This window comes from Convolutriloba macropyga, unplaced genomic scaffold, assembly GCF_964194025.1.
Source record: "Convolutriloba macropyga unplaced genomic scaffold, txConMacr16.3 SCAFFOLD_774, whole genome shotgun sequence".
Taxonomy (NCBI): Eukaryota; Metazoa; Xenacoelomorpha; order Acoela; family Convolutidae; genus Convolutriloba; species Convolutriloba macropyga.
The window spans coordinates 533-12,500 of NW_027452995.1; the positions used below are offsets into that span (position 1 = coordinate 533).

The 11,968-nt window shown below is 44.0% G+C and overlaps 1 non-coding gene and 1 pseudogene across 1 annotated transcript in view; both read left to right on the forward strand.

Annotated features, from left to right (window-relative positions):
* Window positions 1-9,984: 9,984 nt before the first annotated feature.
* Window positions 9,985-10,136, forward strand: LOC142357964 (5.8S ribosomal RNA; annotated as a pseudogene).
* A 1,683-nt stretch (window positions 10,137-11,819) lies between these two features.
* Window positions 11,820-11,968, forward strand: part of LOC142357965 (large subunit ribosomal RNA) — a 3,522-nt gene continuing 3,373 nt past the window's right edge. Inside the window, exon 1 of the ribosomal RNA XR_012761735.1 lies at window positions 11,820-11,968. This exon is cut by the window's right edge and continues 3,373 nt beyond it. This is a non-coding gene — a ribosomal RNA (large subunit ribosomal RNA).

The following is an 11,968-nucleotide window of genomic DNA, read 5'->3' on the forward strand; positions in this document are numbered from 1 at the left end:
TATGTGTGGGGCATTATTAGGGGGAGGTGTCTTGTCAAAATATGGCTGGACTAAAGACCTCAACCCAGATAGGGTGGAAGGCCCTATGATCGGTCTGTTACTAATCGGTGACCGATAAAGACCTGACCAAGGCCTGTAGTAAGCTTGGTTAGGCATTACAGGAGATAACACTAAGACCGAGGGGTCTTAGAGAGCCCTCTAGCGGGGCGAATAGAGCTAGATCGAGCCTTGGGAAAGCTAGATCGAGCAGGACTGAAGCTAAAGGATAGACCGAGAGGTCTGTCTGGTCCTCCTAGAGAGGCCAAGAGAAAGTACGAGAAGCCAACTAAAGCTTGATCGGGCCTTCAGCAAGCACGACCGAGCTGTACCGGAGCTAACACTAAGACCGAGGGGTCTTAGAGAGCCCTCTAGCGGGGCGAATAGAGCTAGATCGAGCCTTGGGAAAGCTAGATCGAGCAGGACTGAAGCTAAACGATAGACCGAGAGGTCTGTCTGGTCCTCCTAGAGAGGCCAAGAGAAAAAACGAGAAGCTAACTAAAGCTTGATCGGGCCTTCAGCAAGCACGACCGAGCTGTACCGGAGCTAACACTAAGACCGAGGGGTCTTAGAGAGCCCTCTAGCGGGGCGAATAGAGCTTGATCAAGCCTTGGGCAAGCTAGATCGAGCAGGACTGAAGCTAAGCAAGAGACCGAGAGGTCTGTCTGGTCCTCCTAGAGAGGCCAAGAGAAAGTACGAGAAGCCAACTAAAGCTTGATCGGGCCTTCAGCAAGCACGACCGAGCTGTACCGGAGCTAACACTAAGACCGAGGGGTCTTAGAGAGCCCTCTAGCGGGGCGAATAGAGCTAGATCGAGCCTTGGGAAAGCTAGATCGAGCAGGACTGAAGCTAAACGATAGACCGAGAGGTCTGTCTGGTCCTCCTAGAGAGGCCAAGAGAAAGTACGAGAAGCTAACTAAAGCTTGATCGCGCCTTCAGCAAGCACGATTGAGCAAGACCGGAGCTAACACTAAGACCGAAGTGTCTTAGAGAGCCCTCTGGTGGGGCGAATAGAGCTAGATCGAGCCTTGGGAAAGCTAGATCGAGTAAGATTGAAGCTGAAAGAGTGTCAGAGGAGCAAATGAACCTCCAAAAAGTGAAAATCAAATTTTAGAAAAAACACAAGTTAAATACTGCATGGACAGTATTTCTATGTGTGGGGCATTATTAGGGGGAGGTGTCTTGTCAAAATATGGCTGGACTAAAGACCTCAACCCGGATAGGGTGGAAGGCCCCATGATCGGTCTGTTACTAATCGGTGACCGATAAAGACCTGACCAAGGCCTGTAGTAAGCTTGGTTAGGCATTACAGGAGTTAACACTAAGACCGAGGGGTCTTAGAGAGCCCTCTAGCGGGGCGAATAGAGCTAGATCGAGCCTTGGGAAAGCTAGATCGAGCAGGACTGAAGCTAAGCAAGAGACCGAAAGGTCTGTCTGGTCCTCCTAGAGAGGCCAAGAGAAAGTACGAGAAGCTAACTAAAGCTTGATCAGGCCTTCAGCAAGCACGACCGAGCTGTACCGGAGCTAACACTAAGACCGAGGGGTCTTAGAGAGCCCTCTAGCAGGGCGAATAGATCTAGATCGAGCCTTGGGAAAGCTAGATCGAGCAGGACTGAAGCTAAACGATAGACCGAGAGGTCTGTCTGGTCCTCCTAGAGAGGCCAAGAGAAAGTACGAGAAGCTAACTAAAGCTTGATCGGGCCTTCAGCAAGCACGACCGAGCTGTACCGGAGCTAACACTAAGACCGAGGGGTCTTAGAGAGCCCTCTAGCAGGGCGAATAGAGCTAGATCGAGCCTTGGGAAAGCTAGATCAAGCAGGACTGAAGCTAAACGATAGACCGAGAGGTCTGTCTGGTCCTCCTAGAGAGGCCAAGAGAAAGTACGAGAATCTAACTAAAGCTTGATCGGGCCTTCAGCAAGCACGACCGAGCTGTACCGGAGCTAACACTAAGACCGAGGGGTCTTAGAGAGCCCTCTAGCAGGGCGAATAGAGCTAGATCGAGCCTTGGGAAAGCTAGATCGAGCAGGACTGAAGCTAAACGATAGACCGAGAGGTCTGTCTGGTCCTCCTAGAGAGGCCAAGAGGAAGTACGAGAAGCTAACTAAAGCTTGATCGCGCCTTCAGCAAGCACGATTGAGCAAGACCGGAGCTAACACTAAGACCGAAGTGTCTTAGAGAGCCCTCTAGTGGGGCGAATAGAGCTAGATCGAGCCTTGGGAAAGCTAGATCGAGTAAGATTGAAGCTGAAAGAGTGTCAGAGGAGCAAATGAACCTCCAAAAAGTGAAAATCAAATTTTAGAAAAAAACACAAGTTAAATACTGCATGGACAGTAATTCTATGTGTGGGGCATTATTAGGGAGAGGTGTCTTGTCAAAATATGGCTGGACTAAAGACCTCAACCCGGATAGGGTGGAAGGCCCTATGATTGGTCTGTTACTAATCGGTGACCGATAAAGACCTGACCAAGGCCTGTAGTAAGCTTGGTTAGGCATTACAGAAGATAACACTAAGACCGAGGGGTCTTAGAGAGCCCTCTAGCGGGGCGAATAGAGCTTGATCAAGCCTTGGGCAAGCTAGATCGAGCAGGACTGAAGCTAAACGATAGACCGAGAGGTCTGTCTGGTCCTCCTAGAGAGGCCAAGAGAAAGTACGAGAATCTAACTAAAGCTGGGTCGGGCCTTCAGCAAGCACGACCGAGCAGTACCGGAGCTAACACTAAGACCGAGGGGTCTTAGAGAGCCCTCTAGTGGGGCGAATAGAGCTAGATCGAGCCTTGGGAAAGCTAGATCGAGCAGGACTGAAGCTAAACGATAAACCGAAAGGTCTGACGGGTCCTCATAAGAGGCATGGAGAAAGATCTGATACTAAAGTACCTCTCGGAAGTAATAAAATATGCCTGATGAAGCCGGGTATGATGTTTGTTGTTTGATGGCATTCATCGATTAGGTCTGGTGGATTCCCCATTACTCCGAGTGGTACTAGTAGAGGCTCCTACAGGGGTGAGCAAAGCGAGATCAAGCCTTAGGCAAGCTAGATCGAGCAGAACTGAAGCTGAAAAGCAAAATAAATGACAGGTCTGTCCAAATCAATAAACTTGAAATCCAGTGTGGTCACCACGGGTCACGAGGTGAATTCCTAGCGATTGTCTGCTGAACGTATAGGAAGGCCCGAAACGAACGATAATTTCATTGCACAGTGGAGATACTATACGTTCAGGAGTAGCATACATCGGGTTTGATCTATGATCATGTCTGGTCTCCGAGGATCCACCGGGTTACCAACTGGCACCGCTGTACTGGGTGTAAAACTGGGCCACCTGAAGTCCCGGGTGTAAAACTAGGTGCCTCTGTGCCAAAGTAGCGGCTTGCGTAGTGCATTATGCCTCCGGCTTGCGAAATGGTTATAAGCAATAACAACAGGACGCCGCGGGGTGTTCACTTAAAGGAGTAACGTTCTCTCAAGGGAGGGGATCTAAAAATCTTGATAAAACATTTATTCTATGCAAAATTTGTGCGCAAATTTTGCAAAGTAAAAAGCTGCACTGTAGCAAATTCTATGTGTGTAGCATTATTAGGGAAGTGTTGTTTGATGGCACCTCTCTACTTGATGCACCAAAGAACTACCTTGATGGCTCATGACCGCTGGTAATCTGTCGTCGCTAGTAGTTCGGAACTGAGAACAAATATGTTCGCAAATTACAACAATTATACAGCATATTGCTGAATAAAGCAGAACCGAATAATACTCAGTGACTTTACACCAAGACTGACTAATGTCTGGATTGTATCGTCCTACTCGAGTAAGGCGAAGAAAAGCTAGAAAGATACGCTTTTCACAAAGCAGGCTTAATGCATGCAAACCAAGGAGGAAGGAGTGATGCCCCTCCTTATAATAAGCAGAACCAAATAAAGAACAGACAGCATCATCTGTACAGTGACCAAGAAGAGGTGAAACTTCTGTATGTGAAAAGGCAATTTGAGCGAGATTTATTAGCAGACTAGTATTATGTTGTTTCTAGTAGGCGAAAGCCGAAACATCAACATGTGAAAATCTGATATTAAATCCTCAATCATTTTCCCTAGTATTATACAGCTATGAGTAACCTTAATTGGACACGGCAATTATTGCTGACCGGTGAAACTTTCGCATGGGAAAGACACACACACTTCTTGACAAAGCAATAAGTATTATGCTGTTTCTAGTACGCGAAAGCAGAAACATCAGCATGTGAAAGTTGTGAAGTTGAAGAATTTTTGTGTTGAGTACGATGTTGTTACTAGTAACCATGTCGACAGCTGAGAACTGTTCTCTAACCAATAGAAGGTGAAACTTCTGTATGTGAAAAGGCAATTTGAGCGAGATTTCTTAGCAGACTAGTATTATGTTGTTTCTAGTAGGCGAAAGCCGAAACATCAACATGTGAAAATCTGATATTAAATCCTCAATCATTTTCCCTAGTATTATACAGCTACTAGTAGCCGTAATTGGTCAGGGAAACATTGTTGACCGGTGAAACTTCACATGGGAAAGACACACAAATTACTTGACAAAACAATAAGTATTATGCTGTTTCTAGTATGCGAAAGCAGAAACATCAGCATGTGAAAGTTGTGAAGTTGAAAAGTTTTTGTGTTGAGTACGGTGTTGTTACTAGTAACCATGTCGACAGCTGGAAAGCTGTTCTCTAACCAATAAAAGGTAAAACTTCTGTATCTGAAGAGGCGGCGTGATTGAGATTTTTAACAGACTAGTATTATGTTGTTTCTAGTAGGCGAGAGCCGAAACATCGACATGTGAACATCTGGTTTTTAAATCATGAGTCAATTCTCCCTAGTATGATACAGTTGTTAGCCGGTATTGGTAACAGTAGAACAGAGATTTGGAGGGCAAAACCTGCTCATGGGAAATGCTCACAGAGCGCTATCTACCAGTACACATAGTATTATGCTGTTTCTAGTACGCGCGAGCCGAAACATCAGCATGTGAAATGTGTAATCGTGGGTAACTCTAAGTGTGTAGAGTACTGTGTAGTAACTAGTAGCCATGCCAAAGCATGCATTGAAACTCTTCGTGATTTAAAAAGCTCAAAGCAAGATTGACGAGGCCGCAAGGCTATGTCTTTCTAAATTCGAACAAATCGAAAGATTGTTCAAAGTACAATTAAACTGATTGATCCTGTCAGTTGCCATATGCTTGTCTGAAAGACTAAGCCATGCATGTGCAAGCGAAGCTTGAAAAAGTGGAACCGCGAATGGCTCATTAAATCAGTTACTATCTATTAGTTGATTTGCAAGCTAAATGAATAACTGCGGTAACCCTGCAGCTAATGCATGCTGATTGTCCGACACTGTCGGAGACTTTTACAAGACTACACCGGGTGATTTGCTAAGTACAGACACATCCCGTGATGAGTCCTAGTAACTGAAAGATCCCAGATAGCTTCGGCTTGGGGACGGAACTTCCGAATTTCTGACCTATCAACCTATGATGGTAGTGTAACGGACTACCATGGTTGTGACGGGTAACGGGGAATCAGGGTTCGATTCCGGAGAGGGAGCCTTAGAAACGGCTACCACATCCAAGGAAGGCAGCAGGCACGCAAATTACCCACTCTCCGCACGAGGAGGTAGTGACTAGAAATAATGATATGAACCTTTATGGTTTGTAATCAGAATGGAATGGACTTAAAAGCTCCATTGATGAACGAGTAGAGGGCAAGTCTGGTGCCAGCAGCCGCGGTAATACCAGCCTCTACAAGCGTATGCAATAGTTGCTGCGTTTAAAAAGCTCATAGTTGGATCTGTTTGAGTAGAACGGCAACATGGTCTTCAGTTAAATCTGTTGACTCGTTCCGCTCATCCTTCGCATCGAAGAAATAGTTTGCACTTAAATGTGACGAACTGTGGAAACGGTGTTTTCACCCTGAGAAAATTAGAGTGTTCAAAGCATCCTTTGGGATCGAATAATAAAGCATGGAATAATGGAGAATGACCCGCTACTCGATTGATGCCGGTTGGCTGAGTGCGGTAATGATTGAAAGGAACAGACGGGGGCATTTGTATTGCTACGTTAGAGGTGAAATTCTTGGATCGTGGCAAGACAAACTACTGCGAAAGCATTTGCCAAGAATGTTTTCATTAATCAAGAACGAAAGTCAGAGTATTGAAGAGGATTAGATACCCTCGTAATTCTGACCATAAACTATACCAACCTACAATTTGTCAAAGTCGATCTTGACTTGGCAAGAGATTAACCGGGAAACCAAAGTTTATTGGTTCCGGGGGAAGTATGGTTGCAAAATCGAAACTTAAAGGAATTGACGGAAGGGCACCACCAGGAGTGGAGCCTGCGGCTTAATTTGACTCAACACGGGAAAACTCACCCGGTCCAGACATCTTAAGGATTGACAGATTGAATATCTTTCATGATTATATGGGCGGTGGTGCATGGCCGTTCTTAGTTAGTGGAGTGATCTGTCTGGTTAATTCCGATAACGAACGAGATCTTCTCCATCTAAATAATGAAATTCACTATATGTGAATTCAAACACTTCTTAGAGGAACTATGCGGAATTAAATACCGCAGATGAAGTGAGGCTATAACAGGTCTGTGATGCCCTTAGATGTTCTGGACTGCACGCGCGCTACACTGTGTACTTTTAGATTGAGTACTCAGCCCTTGGTCCGAAATGGACTGGGCAATCAGAGAAAAGTACAGCGCTTCAAGGGGATCGTCTGTTGTAACTTGCAGACGTGAACCAGGAATTCCTGGTACTTATGAGTCAACAACTCATAGGGATTACGTCCCTGCCCTTTGTACACACCGCCCGTCGCTACTACTGATTGGATAGTTAAGCAAGAATTGCAAATTCCTACTGTTGGGACTTCGGTCTCCGGCAACGGGATGAAGCGGATCGAGCTTAATTGTCTAGAGGAAGTAAAAGTCGTAACAAGGTTTCCGTAGGGGAACCTGCGGAAGGATCAGTGATTGATTCCTTCGGGCATGGCTGCTGGTAGAGGCCATGTCTGTAGTGCGCATGACGCTCTGTCGCTAGAGATTGCTTGGCAACCAATCTCGAATTATGTATCGAGCTCAAAAACTACTTGTGTGGATACATAGTTCAGCAGTCATGGCAAGGGACTGCTTAAAGGGAGACTAGTTAGCAAAAGCAGCCTAGCAGAACTGCAGCTATCTAGATCTCAGAAGCTGGGTTATAGAAGCCCAGCTATAGACTTGTGAATGAGAAAGGCCTAAAAAGGTCCACAAGTCGCGTGGTTAGAACCGACACGCAAAAATCCCAGCGAGTGACAGAGCGTTGCGCTGTTCAGTGGGAAAGAGTTGAGCTACTCGGGGCGCCCACTGAACTTGCTCCGAGCCAAAGGCTCGAAAAAACACAGCTTAGCCTCAGATCCTTTACATAGAAGGCTAGCTAAAATAAACTTACCTTGGACGAGGGTAAAGTTTAGTCAGTTCTTAGGGGAGAGTAATCCACAGCTTCTCGCCCTCTGAACATTCTCCCAGATATGTAGGTCTGGGAGAGTCTCCTCCTGTTCTTCGGAATCTGGAGGTAGACAAAGACAGTACGATACGATCTTGCATCGGGATGACTAACCGATAATGATCATAATCTGACAATTTTTCCGGCTTGAGGCACCGGAGTCAGATTAAAGACACATACTGAACTAAAGGCGTATGTGCAAAGCTTGTCGGAGTGTAGAGAGTCAAGCTGAGTTGACTCGTCACGTGGTGATGACAACAGCCATGTGCAAAACACTCACAACTTTATCGTCTATGTGGAAAAGGTTGCTAACAGCGCTCTCTATGAGAGGCCCTCGCATATAACTATACGAGGAAAAGGCGATAGAGTTGTTTGAATGTGGGGCAGGTTCATCGACAAGCTAAGTTGATCACATTCTTGTTGTGGCATCCTACTAGAATTGGTCACGGTCTGCACCAACTCTCCCCAAGTTGGCCAGACTTAAAACTAGAAATAAGGTTTGCAGCTATGTGAACCTAGAAACTGTAAAGGAGTTGAAAGAACTTAAAGGAATTGAAAGAGGCCTTGAGGTATATCCTCTTGGTAAAGACCCACAAAAGCTCACAAAAGTGGCTTCGAAGGGCAAAACTGGTTCATCCAAAACAATTGGAGAGCTTAAAGCAGAACCAATTCGAATGAAACACTATTGGTGAAACTTCATCATGAGAACGTCACAAGCTGATCACGCTCTATGATATGACTAGTATTATGTTGCTTCTAGTAGGCTAAGCGCAAGCCGAAACATCAACATGTGAAAGTCGTAGAATTTTGCAATCAAACTGTGGCTAGTACTGTGATGTTACTAGTAACCTGGTGTTCCGTCATATGGCCAAGAGAGCATTTGAAGGCGAAACTTCTGCATGGGAAAGCTGCATCATGATCAAAATTTTATATCGAGTATTATGTTGACGTTAGTAGGCCTTGGCCGAAAACGCAGCATGTGAAAGGTATAGATAAAAGTTATTGTTGCAGTCAGTACTGTGTAGTTACTAGTAGCTGGATTTAAGCTCAAAATGAGACACTGTTGGTGAAACTTCATCATGAGAATGTCACAAGCTGATCAAGCTCTATGATATGACTAGTATTATGTTGCTTCTAGTAGGCTAAGCGCAAGCCGAAACATCAACATGTGAAAGTCGTAGAATTTTGCGATCAAATTGTGGCTAGTACTGTGATGTTACTAGTAACCTTGTGTTACGTCATATGGCCAAGAGAGCATTTGAAGGCGAAACTTCTGCATGGGGAAGCTGCATCATGAACAAAAGTTTATATCGAGTATTATGTTGACATTAGTAGGCCCTGGCCGAAAGCGCAGCATGTGAAAGGTATAGATAAAAGTTATCGTTGCAGTCAGTACTGTGTAGTTACTAGTAGCTGGATTTAAGCTCGAAATGAGACACTGTTGGTGAAACTTCATCATGAGAACGTCACAAGCTGATCACGCTCCATGATATGACTAGTATTATGTTGCTTCTAGTAGGCTAAGCGCAAGCCGAAACATCAACATGTGAAAGTCGTAGAATTTTGCGATCAAATTGTGGCTAGTACTGTGATGTTACTAGTAACCTTGTGTTACGTCATATGGCCAAGAGAGCATTTGAAGGCGAAACTTCTGCATGGGGAAGCTGCATCATGAACAAAAGTTTATATCGAGTATTATGTTGACGTTAGTAGGCCCTGGCCGAAAGCGCAGCATGTGAAAGGTATAGATAAAAGTTAGCGTTGCAGTCAGTACTGTGTAGTTACTAGTAGCTGGATTTAAGCTCGAAATGAGACACTGTTGGTGAAACTTCATCATGAGAGCGTCACAAGCTGATCACGCTCTATGATATGACTAGTATTATGTTGCTTCTAGTAGGCTAAGCGCAAGCCGAAACATCAACATGTGAAAGTCGTAGAATTTTGCAATCAAACTGTGGCTAGTACTGTGATGTTACTAGTAACCTTTTCTTACGTCATATGGCCAAGAGAGCATTTGAAGGCGAAACTTCTGCATGGGGAAGCTGCATCATGAACAAAAGTTTATATCGAGTATTATGTTGACGTTAGTAGGCCCTGGCCGAAAGCGCAGCATGTGAAAGGTATAGATAAAAGTTATCGTTGCAGTCAGTACTGTGTAGTTACTAGTAGCTGGATTTAAGCTCGAAGTGAGACACTGTTGGTGAAACTTCATCATGAGAACGTCACAAGCTGATCACGCTCTATGATATGACTAGTATTATGTTGCTTATAGTAGGCTAAGCGCAAGCCGAAACATCAACATGTGAAAGTCGTAGAATTTTGCGATCAAACTGTGGCTAGTACTTTGATGATGCTTGTAGCCAACCGAATTGGTTGAAAAGCCCAATAAGTAAGCTAACTTGGGAGAGCTTGTTGGAAACCAAATGCTACTAGATTGGTCCAAATACATCCTTCAACAGGGGATCACTTGGCTCGCTTTACGAAGAGGAGCACAGCTATATGTGTTAATTCGGTATGAATCGCAAGATTTGTTTACCGACCTCTCTAACGCAAAAGGCGGTCTCGGCTTCGGCTGTTGACTGCGTCCGATTCAGGGTTATATAACTCTCGATTGAACACATTGATGTTCTATTGTTGGTGCTTCCAATAAAATTGGAACACTTAAAGCAGAACCGATTCAAATAATAGCATTCTGATCAATGATTGCATTCCTTGATCAAGAACTGCTGGAGTCATTGTGATGGCGAATTTTCTTCATAAGAAAATTGCAAAGAGACGGAACTTAATGAGACTAGTATTATGTTGTTTCTAGTAAGCGGAAGCTGAAACAGCAACATGTGAAAATCAAGTTTTGTTCAATGATCTCGAGGCGATAAGTACTATGAAGCAACTAGTAGCCTAAGCATGACTCAGATTTGAGACAGTCAAAAAGACTGGCGAAACTTCTTCACATGAAAGTTACATAGAGAACTACAAATGTATACAGCGAGTATTATGTTGTTTCTAGTAGGCGAAAGCTGAAACATCAACATGTGAAAGTTGTCTGCAAACTGTAGAACGATATGTGATTAGTACTGTGCTGTTACTAGTAGCCAGTCTGACTGTAGAAGCCAAGACAAAGGGAAACTAATGCATCTGAAAAGGACAAGTTATGGAAAGGTATGCACGATAAGTATTATGTTGTTTCTAGTAAGCGGCAGCTGAAACATCAACATGTGAACGTCGTTGTGTACAGTAACCTAGAACTATATAGTCCTTAGTAACGTGCATTTACTAGTACCTGTAATTGGTATTCAGACTCAGGCAGTTTGGAATAGTTTGGCAAAGATGCACCAGAGAAAACTGGGATTTGATACAGAAATTGTTGAATACAAGTATTATGCTGCTTCTAGTAGGTTGAATCCGAAACATCAGCATGTGAAAATTGAAAACATTTCTGGTTCGAATTGTCACAAGTATTTGGTGATCTGAGTAGCCAAACTCACTACAACGCCAATTGAAGGCAAAAATTCTCAACGGGAAAAGCTATTCTCATTGAATGAGCTAACAAGACGAGTATTATGTTGCTTCTAGTAGGCGAAAGCCAAAACATCAACATGTGAAAGTCTTGCTGAACAAATTTAATGTTGTTGAGCTCAGTACCGTGTGAATTAGTAGCCATAATTGGCGAGCGAAAATTGAACTGGCGAAACTTCGTCTTTGGAAAATTGCAGATGCCGAGCACTTATTTTGCAACGAGTATTATGTTGACTGTAGTAAGCGAAAGCCGAAACAGCAACATGTGAAAGCTGTTGAAATTTGTGGTCATTTTGCAATAAGTACAAGGAGTGTAACTAGTAGCCAGGTCAAAATTTGGGATAAGAATGAGCAAAAATTCTGCATGAGAACAGTTGAAATTATGAAACTAAATTACAAAGACTAGTATTATGTTGTTTCGAGTACGCGAAAGCGGAAACATCAACATGTGAACGTTTGTAACGAAGTTTCGTTAATTTTCAGCCTAGTACTGAGCAAGAACGAGTAGCCTCATCTCCAATCCCACGCAAAATGTAGTGAAATATGTGAGTGAACCTTATTCACGGTGAGGGTTTCCCGAGGTCTGTATTGCAGCGAGTATTATGTTGCTTCTAGTAAGCGAAAGCTGAAACAACAACATTTGAAAGTTGGAATTAATGACTGAATGGAAACTTCGACCTGTGTTTGATAGTAGTAGCGAACAAAACTGCTGAATCGGTTTCTGTCTCATATTGGTCAGTGAACCAATTAAGAGACAATCAACTACATAACCTGAATTGGGCGAGAGAACCCCCTTAACTTAAGCATATCAGTAAGGGGAGGAAAAGAAATCAACTGAGAATCCCTTAGTAATGGCGAATGAACAGGGAAAAGCTCATCGGGAAGAGAAATGGCAACATTTCTCGGTGTCCGGTA